Source organism: Balaenoptera borealis (assembly GCF_965194805.1).
Source record: "Balaenoptera borealis genome assembly, chromosome: 7".
Lineage (NCBI taxonomy): Eukaryota > Metazoa > Chordata > Mammalia > Artiodactyla > Balaenopteridae > Balaenoptera > Balaenoptera borealis.
In genome coordinates, this window is record NC_138864.1 from 121,512,454 (window position 1) to 121,531,601 (window position 19,148).

General features: G+C 36.1%; 1 protein-coding gene and 1 long non-coding RNA gene across 3 annotated transcripts in view; both read left to right on the forward strand.

Moving 5' to 3' along the window:
- Nucleotides 1-19,148, forward strand: part of CNTNAP2 (contactin associated protein 2) — a 2,074,761-nt gene that overhangs the window by 880,142 nt on the left and 1,175,471 nt on the right. The gene's annotated exons all lie outside the window — the stretch shown is intronic.
- On the forward strand, nucleotides 1,560-17,926 carry LOC309632725. Its single transcript, XR_014247035.1, has 2 exons — nucleotides 1,560-11,178; nucleotides 11,559-17,926. It is a non-coding gene; the product is annotated as an uncharacterized lncRNA (long non-coding RNA).

Here is a 19,148-nt window from a genome sequence, read left to right on the forward strand (position 1 = left end):
TTATGGGGATTGACACCAGAGTGACATAAATTAAGGAGTTGTGTGAGAGTTTAGGAGATTGAGTCAGAAAGCAGAGAGTGACATTTCCAAGTTAAACATGCATCATATAATAAAATAAGTGTCAGGCAGTTCATTTGTTCCCTTAGACAATTTTGCTTTGGGAATCAAGGTTGTGAATTAAATTAACCTTTTATTATTTCTTAGTTTATGATGATTTAGTAAATATTCCATTCTGTAAAATTTACTTCATTCTATTCACCCTGGATGAAGAACCTGAAATAGAATCCAAAATTTTCAGTAGAATCCACCCAAAACCAACCTGTTTCCCTGAAAATCATTCTGTTCTCTTCTTTTGTTGTTTCTCGAGATCTCCATCTGTTCTTTCATTTATCATCCGCCTAATATTCTTAGATGGTGTAGTTGGTTGGGCTAAAGTATGGGTGTAAATAGGCAGGTAATAACATCCCCTTCCCCTTTAAAGATAATGGGTATCATTTGGCTACAAATAATATTTGTTCATTTCCTCTTGACTGCATACGGCACTGCTACCAACCCACCTTTTCCTTTTCCTTTTCCTCATCTTTACTCTACTTTTTCTATTTATATAGTTGGCCAATTGACATTTTAAAAAATATCAACAGTAGTCTCATGCATTGATTAACATTTCTTCATGTTCATAATTTAAGAACCCCATCAGATGTAGAAAATTTGCTTTTTTCTTTTTCTTATCTTTTCTTCCTTCCAAGTACCTTCCTTGTATGGTAACTTTTATAAATAGAATTATATGAATAAATAGAATTGTGCCAGTGAAACAGGATAGATCAAAATACAAATCAAATGAAAAATCAGAAATGTTCTTTATAGTGATAGTATTATGGTACCTTAAAATTTCATCATAGATTGGGGGCGTTGTATCTTATTTTTTTAATGAATAAATTTTTATTGAAAGTGAGATTAGAGTCAAGAACTCTTAAACCTGTAAGTGTGAGATTTCAAAGCTTGAACTATTCTAATAGCCATATTTCACACGTCTAAAGATGTTTTGCTCTTTCTGAAGCATTTTTTTTTCTTATAACTGAAGGCACTGCATTTGTGACTAAGCTATTTGGGGTCAAACACTGTGGATGTGCATTAAATTGAGATCAAGATGTGAACTTCAGGTCCATTTGAGGAAGTTGTTAGATGCCCTAGGTTGACACAGTGGTGTTATATTCTCTGATTGTTGACTATAGGCCCGTTTTTTTTTTTTTTTTTTAGAAATTCACGTTCTTTTATTTATTTATTTATTTATGACTGTGTTGGGTCTTCGTTTCTGTGCCAGGGCTTTCTCTAGTTGCGGCAAGTGGGGGCCACTCTTCATCGCGGTGCGCGGGCCTCTCACCATCGCGGCCTCTCTTGTTGCGGAGCACAGGCGCCAGACGCGCAGGCTCAGTAATTGTGGCTCACGGACCTAGTTGCTCCGCGGCATGTGGGATCTTCCCAGACCAGGGCTCGAACCCGTGTCCCCTGCATTGGCAGGCAGATTCTCAACCACTGCGCCACCAGGGAAGCCCAGGCCCGTTTTAAAATGATCCTTCACAATTATGAAACTTCAAAGTTGACTACAGTGGAACTAGTAATGCATGGGAATAAAAATCCACTCATAAATCTTATTTTAAAGGTAAACACTCCATTTATGTAAATTGATATGTATTTTGTGCAAGTAAACAATATTTGATTGCATATTTGACTGAAATTACTGGGTGTAGGGGTGTCATTAATCTATTCTTATGCCATGTGTTGATGTCACCTAAGGCCTGGGTTCTCTTAACTGCCACATTGCTTCAATTCCCTTTGCTTTTATATACCCATTTACCTAAGACTTTAAAAATTCCCATGGCAGGTGGTAGCATGAAGTGCAGACTAGATTATAATACATTTCACCTCCCAGCTCCACAAAAAGCACAAAAGCTTCTGTCACTAGGAATTCTGATACTTTTTTGCCTTTTTTGGCTAATATGGTGGGAATTAATAAGATCATGTGCATAAACCATTCCATCCTAACAATAATAGTATACAAGTGTGTGAATTTTTAACATGATCTTGCTAACTAAATAAATTTCTAAGTGAAATCAGTTGCAGCTTTCAAAGCAATTTTGAATCTGCTGCAGATTGGTGAAGTTTTTGATTTTTAATAATGGAAAAAATTTTTAATTCAACTAAGGACTTCTGGATGTTGTTCCTTCTCCTTGTCAATGTATGTTTCATTCATATTATGGGGGATGTCAATGAATAATGTACAATTTTTAGACTGTTTTCAACTTTAACAGAAATTCTGGCTTTACTACAGAAAAAACATGCAAGGTCTATAATTTTAAAAAAACACAATGGAAGAAGAAAAGTAGCACTGTCAAGGTCAAATTAACTATTTTAATTTTTTTAAATAGCTACTACCTTTCTTCTAATGGCAAATACTGCAAACATATAGCAAGAACCCATCAGCTGGTAAATAAGCACCATCGTATTAGTTTCCTGAGTTTCTTTAAAGCACAACTGCATCTCTTCCTGGCCTTAGATGTTTTAATTGTTACTTAGAAAATATTTTTTTCATTCAACTTCTTAAAATAACAAAACTAGTTTCAGTTTCAGAAAATAGAGAATCTACTTAAATTTTTTTCATTGTTTTCTAATTTAGTCCTACTGTTTCTGTAGGTCATATTGTAATCTTTCTTGTTTTTTTAATGAAACAACCTAATTGTTTTAAAAGGTTAATTCTTCTTTGTTTCCTTATAAAAGTAACCTGCATTTGCATCTTCAGCTGCATTATGACAGGTGGCCTTAATTCCTTTCCCTTTGGTGTTTAAGGAAAGGGAACGCACTTGTGATTTTTTTTTTTCATTTGCACATTTTATTCAGTGAAAACAAAAGATGGGCTTATGATTATTTTCCCCTAACTTCACAAAAAGGAAAGACTTAACAGCAGCAGTGGTAGTGGGCAATTTTATACTCTTAGGTTGAAGCAAATTCCCATGTTCCCTGAAACTCAGTCTAATTAGCAAAACATTTTCTAACTCTTTCTCTAATCTTGTTGCCACTGTTGTCAATGGAGACATATCAAACTCATCTATGTCTGCAGTTTTTGTTTTGGCTATGATCTAGGTAAGCACCTATGTAGTGGCTGACTGCAAAAATCCTTGGAAGCATACAAGTTTCAAAACCCAGCCCTGCCATTTTGTAGCTGTCTTGGGCAAGTTACCTAACCTCTCTGTGCCTCAGTTCTCTCACCTGTAAAATGGGAATAATAATAATTCCTATATTATAACGTTATTATGAGGATTCGTTAAATTAATATTTATAAAGGTCCTGGAACATAAAGCAAGTACTATGTAAATATAAAATATATACAATTAAAATGTGACTATAATTTAGACAGGCTACAGATAGAGAAATAGGGAGAGACAGAAATGTATCACTTTATTCACTCCCCATTATTATCCTTTGTATCCTCAAGTTTCTTGTTACCCACTAGCAGGGAATATTAAGTCCCTTATTCCTCTCATCCACGACATCTGTTTTACCTTTCTTCCTTTGTGTTCAAGGCACGCTAAACATTTTAAATGATACTTGTATTCTTCTTCAGTGTAGTCTGCATAGTTAGGTAAATCGACACATAGTTTATCTTCAGTGCAGTGAATAGATTGCAGTGCATCTAGATTTCACTTCTGTTGCAAGACATGTTCTGGAAGAATGACATTGGACAGGAGAATAACACCGCCATTGCCAACTTTATCTGCCAAATAACTGGTAGTTGATTTTATGTGAAAGGGTTAAGCATGTTGCTGCATCAAATATTCAGTTACTCATTAATTCAATATTTTTTTATTCAGCAGATTAACCCCAAACCACCCTGTTTGCAATTTATATTCATCCTGGAAACTGCATATGCATTAAACATTTCCATCTGGAGTCCCAGTGATTGTTTTTCTCCCATCTCATGCTTGATAAGCTGTTACTGATTAGACAGGGAATTCTGATGCTGTTGAAAGCACAGATTCTTTTTAAAGCTCTATCACCTTGGTGTTCTTTACTTCTTAACAGATCTTGCTTGATGTCTGCAGGTTCCATTTTGACTACAGGCCAAAGAGGAACTATAGGTCCCTTGGCCACAATGCTTTAATACAAAAAACCTTATTCTATGTCTCCCTCATTTTTCTTTCATTTAAAAAAAAAAGCTCCATTTTCTAGTCTAATTTAGAATATATCTTCTTTCTTCTTTACTTGTCTTCTTTGGTTTGATGCTAAACCTTAATTTACTCTTACTGTCCTCTGTAATAAAACATAACCAGGCATATTTTGATGCATGGTGTTTTCTAAGCATTGTTCTAAGGATGTCACATATTTTGACTCATTTAATCATCACTAATTATGCTAGGAGATAGATGTTATTATGATCCATATTTAATAGATGAGGAAACTGAGACCACGGGGAGGTTGAGTTACATCCTCAAGATCAAACAGCTGTGGAGTAGTAGAGCTCAGCATGAACCCAGATGCTAGTTCTAGGGCCCGTGCTTCCAGCCACCACGGCGTGAGCCTTAGGGAGCTGAGTCTCCATCTCTCAAATAGTAGGACGCACGCTTTAAGAAGCGGCTCCGCTGAAAAGGTATATTCTAAAGAGCCAAAACCTTAGTCTTTCTACAAAAGGCACATCCTGACTTTTTGGGTCACCTGATAGGAGTCATTTAATAGACAAAAATTGAGTATAGTCTGTGTTAGATTAATAACTGTGTTAGATTAATAAAAACAATACAACATTAAACAACAATTATGTAGCTTCTGTTTTTTGAGAATCACCATCTCTTTATCCTTCTACATACAGTGTTCTAACGCCTGATGATTTTCCTCATGTGTCATCAGTACCATATATATTTTACACATTTTTCAAACTGAGGCTCAGAAAAGTGATACTTCCCATAAAAGGCCACAGTGTTGGTGAGTAGTAGAATCAGAAGTCAATTTCTAGCCCACTTTTCCCCTTAACTGTATGATTTATTTTCTATTTTCTATTAACTGGTTATTTAGAACACGTTAGTCTGAAAAGAGGTCTGATGGACATGAGGTTCACTCAGCTAGCGGTCAGATATCTCCCTGATGAGAAGGGGACTGATATTGTAACCAGATCTCCCCCTAGCCTCTTCTTGTGTGATATGAACTTGATCCTGTGGATCTGTGCATATTCTAAAAGTCATCTGTCACTATGCCCGGAGTCAGTTAGATACAAGAGAATGATGTTTCGGTGTTTCTTCCACTGTGGAAACATTGGAATAATTATTTAAGGTAAATACTTACTAATTGTTCCAAAGGTACATAGACTTTTTCTTTACACATTAGATCTGGGTTGTACATTTTGTTCATCTTTGTACCCCCCGCACTTTGCCCAGCATAAAGGAGGAACTTAATAAATGTTGACTACATGAATCAAATAATTAATAAATTAATTAATGCATGTATGAAAGAATAGAAAAAAAATAAACTTTCTATAGTTGGTTTCCATATAGTCATCAAATGCAATCAAAAGGCCAGTTGTATCTATAAAAACATTTATTTTTCAACTAATATCCTACTTTAGTGTAGTTTTATGGTAGCACAGAGTGGTATATCTTTATATCATTTCAGTTCTGAACTATTTATAATTTCTTGCTATTTGATTCCAATCAGTTTTGAGCACCTTCCATTTCCCTGGGTTTCCCCATCCTCCTGCCCCATCCATAGGCAAGTGTTGACTTTAGCTAAGTATGCCAAAAGGTGAGAAAGATTGATTGAAAGATTGAATTGAAAATTGAAATAACTTGAAAGATTCCCCATAACATTTTTAACTTCCCCTCATATATTAAACACTTAAATTTTATTTCATATGAACCTTATATAGTATATATTCAACAAAATATAATTTCTGAATTCCTGTCCTCAAAGAATGTGTACTCTAGTGAAAGAGACATATATTAAACATACTTTATTGCTAAGATTCAAGGACTATAAACAGTGATTTTCACAAAGAAACAGCCTTCATGGTTTCAGGTAGTTCTCAGGTGATATTTGAGCTGCAGTTGAATGAATGATTATGAATTCATGAGAAAGTATATCCACTAGTGGATAGCTGAGAGGCCATCGTATCATTATTCCTCACAAGCTGCTATAGAATTCACTCCAAACCTTAATATAGGATCTATCTCTTTCCTTCAAGAAATGCAATTTGTATTTTTCTCTCTGGAGTCTGTGCTAAAGTTAAAATTAGCAATCTCAACCACTCATCATTTAAAAAATAGGATACTAACTAATCCTAATTACTTTATTGAAGGAAACTTGGTAAAATAAGAATATTAAAAGCCTCAGTTTAGATGAGCCCCATCTGTGCTATTGACTGTTGACAGTATTTTGCCATAGCTATTGTCCTCTATGCCCAGCTTGCACCGCTAGAAGGAAACCATAGTAGATGATTCATATGCTGGTGCTCTAAAAAGGAGGGAACTAGGGGATCAATAGCTTCTGGCTAATATTATTTTGGATTAGAATAACAATGTTTTTTAGAACTGGCAGACTGCAGTTCACAATGGCCCTTGATCACTTATTCATTGGTTTATTCAAGCAGGAAAGACAATCATTTCATTGATTGCTACCAAAATACATATATATATATATATGTATATACACACACACACATATATATATATACACACACAGACATACATATATATGTATACACATACACGCGCATATATGTATATATGTGTGTGTGTGTGTGTATATATATATATACACGTATGTATGTGCGCTAAAGTCAACTATTGGCTGGACTTTAACAGTAGAGAGAATCTGGTATTGACTGCTGCCATTTAAACATTTAGTTAGATTGGAAAATTAGTGTCTAGAAATACCCTCCCATAAAAGAGGAAGAGAAGATTTTAAAGACTTACTGATGTCTTGGGCATAAAACTGAGTGTCTCCAAGGTTTGTTAACAACAGTAGGAGTTATGTGCACAGGTAATGTATCATGATACAGTATCACAATATTGTGCTGTTTATATACTTTTTTAGTTTGCATAAATTAGGTGTGTGTGTGCTACTTCTTGATTTAGGCCAGCCTTTATAAATTTACAGTACCTAATCTGTTATTCCTACTTCTTCATTACTTTTGTGTATCTTTTTTAATATATATTAAGATTTTCAAAGTAGCATTTAGAAGCAGATTTCCCTTGTAGAAAAACTAATTTTTCTGCCTTTTACCAAAAATAAACTCTTGGAGGAAGAAAAGTGTATTAACTTTTGAAATCCTTAAAAAAAAATTTTTTTTTTAATTTAAGTGGCACCATAAAGAGGGAAGAAGAAAATAAGGATGGTGATCACTAAAGAATAGTGGGTTCGGGGCAATCGTGTTCTTTAAGATTTTCTGAGGCATTTAATCACTGTCTCTTTGGACTGAGGATGAGATCCACATTTCTGTTTATAAGAGCTTACTCTTCAGTTGAGAACAGAACCAGAATGGGCATGCACCATCTGTTCACATCCCATTAACCAGAATTGGGTCACATGGCCACCCACATCCAGCTGCAAGGGAAAATCGAATAACTAGCCATAGTTCTGTAGCCATATGGCCAGCTAATACATGGATTCTTTTTCTTTATTTTTTTAATTGGAGTATAGCTGACTTACAGTGTTGTGTTAATTTCTGCTGTACAGCAAAGTGACTCAGTTATACATATATATACATTCTTTTCCATTATGGTTTATCATAGGATATTGAATATAGTCTCCTGTGCTATACAGTAGGACCTTGTTGTTTATCCATTCTATAGATAATAGTTTGCATCTGCTAACCCCAACCTCCTACTCAGTCACCCCCAACCGCCTCCCCATTGGCAACCACAAGTCTGTTCTCTACGTCCGTGAGTCTAAAACATGGAATTTTTATCATTAAAATATCCCTTCTCTTGCTCTTTTGTTGAATAGCCAGTAGTCTCTGCCACATCATTTATTTCCTTGTCCCTCGAGGGCTAGAGGAGATAGGGCATTCCTTCTTCTCTGTGCTTTTAAAAAGAACAATTGTCATATTTTTAGGAGAAAATGTTAAATATACATTTAAGGTTGCCTTAGTCTTCTGTAACAAAACCTGACTCAAACTGGTTCAAAAATAGGGAAATTTAATTTCCCACATCACAAAAGTTCAGTGATGGTGTAGATATCAGAGTCAGTAGACTTATTAACCTGATGATTTGTAAACTTCTCTTGCATCTGTGTGTGTGCATCTGCTTCCAATCCTCATGTCAAGATGGCCAGACCCTTTCACTTTCCACATTCACACACTGCAGTTTTCAGAGGCAGGATGAGACCATCTGTTCTGCCATCTCCTTAGGAATCAAGAAACCTTACCCATAGGGACCTCTCAGTACACCTTCCTCATCCACTGTGGCCATAACTAGCTCATGTGCCCTTAAACCAAGTAGTGGCAAAGAGAATAGGGTCACCACGGTTGACTTGTCAATTCATGATTGGCTCTGTTGCTGAGAAAAGGGTTTCCTTCCCCTGAATTACATGGGGAAGAGATGGGCACCTGAATGAAATCAAGGTTCATCCAACAACAACAACAACAAAAAGAGAAAATGAATGTTGACTGGGCAACCCAGAGTGTCTGCTACAGTCCCTAATATAAATTCCTGTTTCTGGAAGAACAATACTAATGACAAACTAGTATTTGAAATGTGGAGAATACTATGCTTTCTCATTAGTGATTTGGAGAAGCAAACAGTAATGTCAACTCCCACTTCTACTAAACATATATCCTAATATGTACATTAAATTTAAAATTATATAAATGCAATAATATTGTTATCTTTGTCTGTATACCTTTTGTCTGTGTTAGAAAATGGTAGGTGATAACTCTCCTAAAACTGCATACTTATATTTGTAAGAGCTGGAAATATAGAGACTCTTTCTATAAATGTAAAAATTTTACTGTATATCATCTGGCCAGTCCTTCACAGCAGATTGTATATTTTTAAATTCTCTTTATGCCTATTCATTTTAGACGTGTGTTGCTTCCCATCATGTCATTCAGAAACTCTTTTACATGTCATCCTCTGATCCAGTGATCTGGAGATATAAATGATTAACAGCGATGAGCAGATCATTTGCATATGCAATCCAAATGCCCTACATGTTTCTGTAGTAATTGTGTAGCCATTACATACACACAAAAGTTCTGTTAAGTCAAACAGTAGTCATGTTTCCCAAATACATTTGCCTTTAACCCTAGAGTCTCATTATAACACAACTTGAAACGACAGGAAATCCAGTGAGGCATGTCACCAAAAGCAGTTTCCTACTGGAAGTTCCAAGAAAAATTCATTATAATGTTTTCAACTTTAAGACTAATCAATGGCACAACCTCTAAGAAAAATGTAATAGGGATATTATTAAAGGGCATTTTAATGGGAATATAATGAAAATACTGAATCGCATTGTTTAAAAAGCAAAAAGGAATGTCTTGGCTTAATGAGTTTTGAAAGACGTTTGAAGAATAAATATGAGTTTAAAGAAAAGAAACAAGAGTCAGAAGCGAGAAAATAGATACAGAGAAGCAAAGGAGTGAAACTGATAAGAGAAAATAACAAAGCAATTTAATATTTTTGTTCTTAATGATAGAGTAACATCTTTTAACTGTCTTCATTTTGATCTATGTATGGAAAATACTTAATCTCAGACTCCCTCCCTCATGTAACTCTATCAAATACTTTTCATCTGGGAAATAACTGATTTCATCTTTAAGAGGGCAAAAAAATTGTCAAGGCAAAGTATAGGCAAAACCTCAGCAAAGTATCCTACAAAGCTTTAAAAAAGTAAAGACAAGGTTAATTTTTGACTCTGTTAGCCTCTCATACTGGGGATAATTTTATTCTTGCCTCTGTTATGATTGGGAAGCAGTGGCATCAGTAAGTTTAACTGTGTCTGTAGTTTCATATATGTTCTCACCATTACCAGTGCTATTGGTTGCTCTCTACATGGTAGAACTTCAAAGACTCAAGGAACTGTTCTTCCAGTCAACTCATCCTTTCATTAACTGTTCTCTGGGACTTCAAGGTCCCTCTGTGGCATTTCTTTCCTTTGAGTTAAGTGCTGTTCCCATTAAGTCTTTAAAACTTTAAGTGTCATGAGATAATTATGTCTTAATATGAATTCTTTTATCAGATACTTTGCACTGTGTCTGTTAGCATGTTGAGTGGGTGAAGGAGGAGTGGACCACTAAAATGGAAGGACTTCAAAGAGAGAAACATCCATTTCCATCGTTTTAGTTTTTTGAAAACCAATGGCCAGCCCTGGCAGAGATGTGTGTAAGCAGTGTAAGAATGATTTCAGTACATACGTGCACACATGTGTTTGAGTATAGGGAGAGTGGTGAATTTATATATGCCATATATATATATTTTTTACTTTGATGAAATGTTTATTGAGTGAATGTTCAAATATCATAGTTATTCAGTTTTAAAGTAAAAAGTTATTGACGAATTAGAAGAAAGTATTAGGAGTTAATTGGAATCATAGAATTTTTTAAAGTATATGGAATTTTAGAGGAACTTGAGACTTTGGTCCCACCTCTTTGTTTCATAGATGGAGAATCTTGACTTGCTTCAGATGAGAAGTCCATGGGCCATGCAATCCAGTCTTTTAAGTGCTTTGATTAGAGAGCTGGGGAATTAGCCTATGAAAGACCTGTTGTCAAATTAATTCTAAGAATGATATAAGGGCTCTGAGCTTTCACCCCACATTCACCCCTCTACATATGATGTGCATGAATTGTAAAGTTAAGACTCAACCAATTGCTTCTAAAAATTTGTAATATTAAGAACAAAATCAAGTTAACTTTATAGCTGAATGCCTGCTCATTTTAACTGACTATAAAGCCAGGTGAGAAACAGAGGAGGTGTTAAGAATACAAAAAACACTGAGGACCTTCGTGAAAATTGTCAGAGCTCTCTTCTCTGGGGATTCATTGTGAGTTGAGGGAGAAGAAAGATAATAAACATTTTTTGATTGCCTATCATGTGTCAGACCCTGTCACATTTATTAGATCCAACAATCATTTAAACGAGGGGGTCTGAACCAGCAGTGACTCTGCTCCCCTCTCCCCAGGGGACATTTGGCAATGTCTGGAAATAAATTTTTTTTTTTTTTTTGAAAACATCATGTGCGTGTTTTTTTGTTTTATTTATTTATTTATTTATTTATTTATTTATTTATTTATTTATTTATTTATTTATTTATTTTTGGCTGTGTTGGGTCTTCGTTTCTGTGCGAGGGCTTTCTCTAGTTGCAGCAAGTGGGAGCCACTCTTCATTGCGGTGCGCTGGCCTCTCACTATCGCAGCCTCTCTTGTTGCGGAGCACAGGCTCCAGACGCGCAGGCTCAGTAGTTGTGGCACACGGCCTTAGTTGCTCCACGGCATGTGGGATCTTCCCAGACTAGGGCTCGAACCCGTGTCCCCTGCATTGGCAGGCAGATTCTCAACCACTGCGCCACCAGGGAAGCCCTGGAAATAATTTTGATTGTCATTACTGGGGTGTTGCTATTGTCACCTACTGGGAAGATGTCATGGTTGCCGCCAAACATTCTACCTTGCACAGGAGAGCCCTCACTGAAAACAGTTATCCAGCCCAAAATGTCAGCAGTGTCACAGAAGAGCAACCCTGTAAACTAAATAATATATTATCCTCATATTTACAGAAAATCGAGGGCTCGGTGTTACCCGGCTAGTAACTGGATTCGGCTTTGGGCCCAGATTTCTCAAAAGACCCCAAAACTTGGGCCTCCTCACTAACCCACTTCCTAAATGAAACAGCAACTCCCAAACATGCATTTGCATGAGCATCCACAGGGAGCCTGTTAGAATTCAGCTCTGTAGATCTACCACTAGAGATCCAATTGTATTTGGTCTGGTGTAGAGCATGGAATTTGCATATTTTTTCTTTAAACGTCTTTATTAGATGATAATTGCTTTACAATGGTGTGTTAGTTTCTGCTTTATAACAAAGTGAATCAGCTATACATATACATATATCCCCATATCTCCTCCCTCTCGCATCTCCCTCCCACCCCCTAGGTGGACACAAAGCACCGAGCTGATCTCCCTGTGCTATGTGGCTGCTTCCCCCTAGCTATCTATTTTACATTTGGTAGTGTATATATGTACATGCCACTCTCTCATTTCATCCCAGCTTACCCTTCCCCCTCACAATGTCCTCAAGTCCATTCTCTATGTCTGTGTCTTTATTCCTGTCCTGCCCCTAGGTTCTTCAGATCGTTGTTTTTTTTTTTTTAACATTCCATATATATGTGTTAGCATAGGGTATTTGTTTTTCTCTTTCTGACTTACTTCACTCTGTGTGACAGTCTCTAGGTCCATCCAACTCACTGCAAATAACTCAATTTCGTTTCTTTTTATGGTTGAGTAATATTCCATTGTATATATGTGCCACATCTTCTTTATCCATTCATCTGTCGATAGACATTTAGGTTGCTTCCATGTCCTGGCTATTGTCAATAGAGCTGCAATGAACATTGTGGTACATGACTCTTTTTGAATTATGGTTTTCTCAGGGTATATGCCCAGTAGTGGGATTGCTGGGTCATATGGTAGTTCTATTTTTAGTTTTTTAAGGAACCTCCATACTGTTCTCCATAGTGGCTGTATCAATTTATATTCCCACCAACAGTACAAGAGTGTTCCCTTTTCTCCACACCCTCTCCAGCATTTATTGTTTGTAGATTTTTTGATGATGGCCATTCGATCGGTGTGAGGTGATACCTCATTGTAGTTTTGATTTGCATTTCTCTAATGATTAGTGATGTTGAGAATCCTTTCATATGTTTGTTGGCAATCTGTATATCTTCTTTGGAGAAATGTCTATTTAGGTCTTTGGCCCATTTTTGGGTGGGGTTTTTTGTTTTTTTGATATTGAGCTGCATGAGCTGCTTGTATATTTTGGAGATTAATCCTTTGTCAGTTGCTTCATTTGCAAATATTTTCTTCCATTCTGAGGGTTGTCTTTTCGTCTTGCTTATGGTATCCTTTGCTGTGCAAAAGCTTTTAAGTTTCATTAGGTCCCATTTGTTTATTTTTGTTTTTATTTCCATTTCTCTAGGAGGTGGGTCAAAAAGGATCTTGCTGTGATTTATGTCATAGAGTGTTCTGCCTATGTTTTCCTCTAAGAGTTTGTTAGTGTCTGGCCTTCCATTTAGGTCTTTAATCCATTTTGAGTTTACTTTTGTGTATGGTGTTAGGGAGTGTTCTAATTTCATTCTTTTACATGTAGCTGTCCAGTTTTCCCAGCACCACTTATTGAAGAGGCTGTCTTTCTCTATTGTATATTCTTGCCTCCTTTATCAAAGTTAAGGAAACCATATGTGCATGGGTTTGTCTCAGGGCTTTCTATCCTGTTCCATTGATCTATAGTTCTGTTTTTCTGCCAGTACCATACTGTCTTGATGACTGTAGCTTTGTAGTATAGTCTGAAGTCCAGGAGCCTGATTCCTCCAGCTCTGTTTTTCTTTCTCAAGATTGCTTTGGCTATTCGGGGTCTTTTGTGTTTCCATACAAATTGTGAAATTTTTTGTTCTAGTTCTGTGAAAAATGCCAGTGGTAGTTTGATAGGGATTGCATTTAATCTGTAGGTTGCTTTGGGTAGTATTGTCATTTTCACAATGTGGATTCTTCCAATCCAAGAACATGGTATATCTCTCCATCTGTCTGTATCATCTTTAATTTCTATCATCAGTGTCTTATAGTTTTCTGCATACCAGTCTTTTGTTTCCTTAGGTAGGTTTATTCCTCAGTATTTTATTCTTTTTGTTGCAATGGTAAATGGGAGTGTTTCCTTAATTTCTCTTTCAGATTTTTCATCATTAGTGTGTAGGAATGCAAGAGATTTCTGTGCATTAATTTTGTATCCTGCTACTTTACCAGATTCATTGATTAGCTCTAGGAGTTTTCTGGTAGCATCTTTAGGATTCTCTATGTATAGTATCATGTCATCTGCAAACAGTGACAGTTTTACTTCTTCTTTTCTGATTTGGATTCCTTTTATTTCTTTTTCTTCTCCGATTGCTGTGGCTAAACCTTCCAAAACTATGTTGAATAATACTGGTGAGAGTGGGCAACCTTGTCTTGTTCCTGATCTTAGTGGAAATGGTTTCAGTTTTTCACCATTGAGAATGATGTTGGCTGTGGGTTTGTCATATATTTTATTAGGTTGAGGTAAGTTCCCTCTATGCCTTCTTTCTGGAGGGTTTTTATCATAAATGGGTGTTGAATTTTGTCAAAAGCTTTTTCTGCATCTATTGAGATGATCATATGGTTTTTCTCCTTCATTCTGTTAATATGGTGTATCACATTGATTGATTTGCATATATTGAAGAATCCTTGCATCCGTGGGATAAACCCCGCTTGAGCTTGGTGTATGATCCTTTTAATGTGGTGTTGGATTCTGTTTGCTAATATTTTGTTGAGGATTTTTGCATCTGTGTTCATCAGTGTTATTGGCCTGTAGTTTTCTTTTTTTTGTGGCATCTTTGTCTGGTTTTGGTATCAGGGTGATGGTGGCCTCGTGGAACAAGTTTGGGAGTGTTCCTCCCTCTGCTATAGTTTGGAAGAGTTTCAGAAGGATAGGTGTTAGCTCTTCTCTAAATGTTTGATAGAATATGCTTGTGAAGCCATCTGGTCCTGGGCTTTTGTTTGTTGGAAGATTTTAAATCACAGTTTCAATTTCAGTGCTTGCGATCGGTCTGTTTATATTTTCTATTTCTTCTTGGTTCAGTCTCAGAAGGTTGTGCTTTTCTAAGAATTTGTCCATTTCTTCCAGGTTGTCCATTTTATTGACATATAGTTCTTGTAGTAATCTTTCATAATCCTTTCTATTTCTGCAGTGTCAGTTCTTAATTCTCCCTTTTCATTTCTAATTCTATTGATTTGAGTCTTCTCCCTTTTTTTCTTGATCAGTCTGGCTGATGGTTTATAAATTTTGTTTATCTTCTCAAAGAACCAGCTTTTAGTTTTATTGATCTTTGCTATCATTTCCTTCATTTCTTTTTCATTTATTTCTGATCTGATCTTTATGATTTCTTTCCTTCTGCTAACTTTAGGGTTTTTTGTTCTTCATTCTCTAATTGCTTTAGGTGTAAGGTTAGGTTTTTTATTTGAGATGTTTCTTGTTTCTTGAGGTAGGGTTGTATTGCTATAAACTTCCCTCTTAGAACAGCTTTTGCTGCATCCCAAAGGTTTTGGGTCGTGTTTTCATTGTCATTTGTTTCTAGGTATTTTTTATTTCCTATTTGATTGCTTCAGTGATCTTTTGGTTATTTAGCAGTGTATTGTTTAGCCTCCCTGTGTTTGTATTTTTTACAGATTTTTTCCTGTAATTGATATCTAGTCTCATAGCATTGTGGTCAGAAAAGATACTTGATATGATTTCAATTTTCTTAAATTTATGAAGGCTTGATTTGTGACCCAAGATATGATCTATCTTCGAGAATGTTCCATGAGCACTTGAGAAGAAAGTGTAATCTTCTATTTTTGGATGGAATGTACTATAGATATCAATTAATTCCATCTTGTTTAATGTATCATTTAAAGCTTGTGTTTCCTTATTTATTTTCATTTTTGTTGATCTGTCCATTGGTGAAAGTGGGGTGTTAAAGTCCCCTACTATGATTGTGTTACTGTCGATTTCCCCTTTTATGGCTATTAGCATTTGCCTTATATATTGAGGTGCTCCTATGTTGGGTGCATAAATATTTACAATTGTTATATCTTCTTCTTGGATTGATCCCTTGATCATTATGTAGTGTCCTTCTTTGTCTCTTGTAATAGTCTTTATTTTAAAGTCTATTTTGTCTGATATGAGAATTGCTACTCCAGCTCTCTTTTGATTTCTTTTTGCAATGAATATATTTTTCCATCCCCTCACTGTCAGTCTGTATGTGTTCCTAGGTCTGAAGTGGGTCTCTTGTAGACAGCATATATACGGGTCTTGTTTTTGTATCCATTCAGCTAGTCTATGCCTTTGGTGGGAGCATTTAATCCATTTACATTTAAGGTAATTATTGCTGTGTATGTTCCTATTACCATTTTCTTAATTGTTTTGGGTTTGTTATTGTAAGACTTTTCCTTCTCGTGTGTTTCCTCCCTAGAGAAGTTTCTTTATCATTTGTTGTAGAGCTGGTTTGGTCATGCTGAATTTTCTTAGCTTTTGCTTGTCTGTAAAGGTTTTAATTTCTCTGTCGAATCTGAATGAGATCCTTGCTAGATAGAGTAATCTTGGTTATAGCTTTTCCCTTTCATCACTTTAAATATGTCTGCCACTTCCTTCTGGCTTGCAGAGTTTCTGAACTGAAAAAGCTGAACAATCAGCTGTTAACCTTATGGGGATTCCCTTGTATGTTATTTGTTGCTTCTCCCTTGCTGCTTTTAATATTTTTTTTTTGTATTTAATTTTTGATAGTTTGATTAATATGTGTCTTGGTGTGTTTCTCCTTAGATTTATCCTGTATGGGACTCTCTGTGTTTCTTGGACTTGATTGACTATTTTCTTACTCATATTAGGGAATTTTTCAACTATAATCTCTTCAAATATTTTCTCAGTCCTTTTTATTTTCTCTTCTTCTCCTGGACCCCTAGAATTTGAATGTTGGTGTGTTTAATGTTGTCCCAGTGGTCTCTGAAACTGTCCTCAATTCTTTTCATTCTTTTTTCTTTATCCTCCTCTGCAGTAGTTATTTCCACTATTTTATCTTCCAGGTCACTTATCCGTTCTTCTCCCTCAGTTATTCTGCTATTGATTCCTTCTAGAGAATTTTTAATTTCATTTATTGTGTTGTTCATCATTGTTTGTTTGCTCTTTAGTTCTTCTTGGTCCTTGTTAAACATTTCTTGTATTTTCTCTATTCTATTTCCAAGATTTTGGATCATCTTTACTATCATTACTCTGAATTCTTTTTCAGGTAGACTGCCTATTTCCTCTTCATTTGTTTATTCTGGTGAGTTTTTACCTTGCTCCTTCATCTGCCTGTGTATTTCTCTCTCTTCTCATTTTGCTTAACTTACTGTGTTTGAGGTCTCCTTTTCGCAGGCTGCAGGTTCGTAGTTCCCATTGTTTTTGATGTCTGCTCCCAGTGGGTAAGGTTGGTTCAGTGGGTTGTGTAGCCTTCCTGGTAGAGGGGACTGGCGCCTGTGTTCTGGTGGATGAGGCTGGATCTTGTCTTTCTGGTGGGCAGGACCACGTCCAGTGGTGTGTTTTGGGGTATCTGTGAACTTATTATGATTTTAGGCAGCCTCTCTGCTAATGGGTGGGGTTGTGTTCCTGTTTTGCTAGTTGTTTGGCCTAGTGTGTCCAGCACTGTAGCTTGCTGGTCGTTGAGTGGAGCTGGGCCTTAGTGTTGAGATGGAGATCTCTGGGAGCGCTTTTGCCATTTGATATTACATGGGACCAGGAGGTATCTGGTGGACCAATGTCCTGAACTCAGCTCTCCCATTTCAGAGGCTCAGGCCTGACACCTGGCCAGAGCACCAAGACCCTGTCAGCCACACGGCTTAGAAGAAAGGGGATTTAAAAAAAAAAAAGAAATAAAATAAAGTTATTAAAATAGAAAAAAATTATTAAAAATAAAAAATAAAACGTAATAAATTAAAAAAGAGAAGGAAAAAAGAGAGCAACCAAATCAAAAAACAAATCCACCCATGATAACAAGTGCTAAAAACTATACTTAAAAAAAAAAAAGGGCAGTCAGAACCATAGGACAAATGGCAAAAGCAAAGCTATACGGACAAAATCACACAAAGAAGAATACACATACACACTCACAAAAAGAGAAAAAGGAATATATATATATATATATATATATATATAAAGGAAGAGAACAACCAAATCAATAAACAAATCTACCAGTGATAATAAGCTCTAAATACTAAACTCAGATAAACATAAAACCAGGAACAAATTAGATGCAGAAAGCAAACCCCAAGTCTACAGTTGCTCCCAAAGTCCAGTGCCTGAATTTTGGGATGATTTATTGTCTATTCAGCATTCTGATTTAGCAGTTAACATTTTTTTTTCCATCTTGAGCTCTTCAGAATTTCATTGAATTTAGTCATAAGATACAAAATTGGAAGCTAGTCTTTGTTTTAATTCTAGACTTTGGGTTGGAGTTAACTAAATTTGGTAACTTTAAATGTGTAAAAAAAAAGAAAATAGGTTACATTTAGTGCATTCCTTCAACCAGATGTTGTAACAGTGAATTCCTATATTCAATAAATATCAGTTGCTTTCTGGATAGCAAAATTATGAGCTATATAGAAATTATGACTTACATTGCACTGCTGTGCATAGTCACAGATGATGGAGTTGAGGTAAAGCCTCAGTTTGAAAATCTTTATCTGATATTGTTCGGACAGGGCACCGGCCCTCATCCTGCACCCCAGGTTTCTTAGGTCATAGTGAGAGGGCTGTACCGAAAGACCTCCAAAATGCTTGTTATGTGGAGCAGTGAAGGGAAGGGACAGAATATTTCCCTTTCCCTTTATTTCTCTATATTTTGCTGCTTTCCTCACTGGGGAGCAAAATAAGCTATGTCAGTGAAAGCAGCAGAAATATGGAACAGGAAGTAGGGTGGGTCCTACCGTCACCAAGCAGGGAGCCACAGTTTGTCCTAAGTCCATGAATTGTATTGTAATAACATGACCCTGTTCTCTTTCCAGGCCTGAGTCAATGTCGCCGATATTCTGTCGTCAGAATATTCATTGTTTTAAATCAATTAAACAAGAACTTAGTATTTGGTAACAATAAAAGCTAATGTTTATTAGCAGTTTACAATGTACCAGATCCTGTTTTAAGCGCTTTACATGCATTAACTCATTCAATCTTCACAATTCTGCAAAGAACTACTATGTTGTTACCTTCACCTTTTGACAGTCAAGGAAATTGAGGCTTTGAGATGTCTTGTAACTTACTGAAGGTCACATAGCTTAAGGCAGCAGAGCAGGAATTAGAACCCTGGCAGTCTTAACTAAATCTATGTCAACTGCTCCAGCTACTGTGAACCAGGGTTAGTGGCACTAAAGACACAAA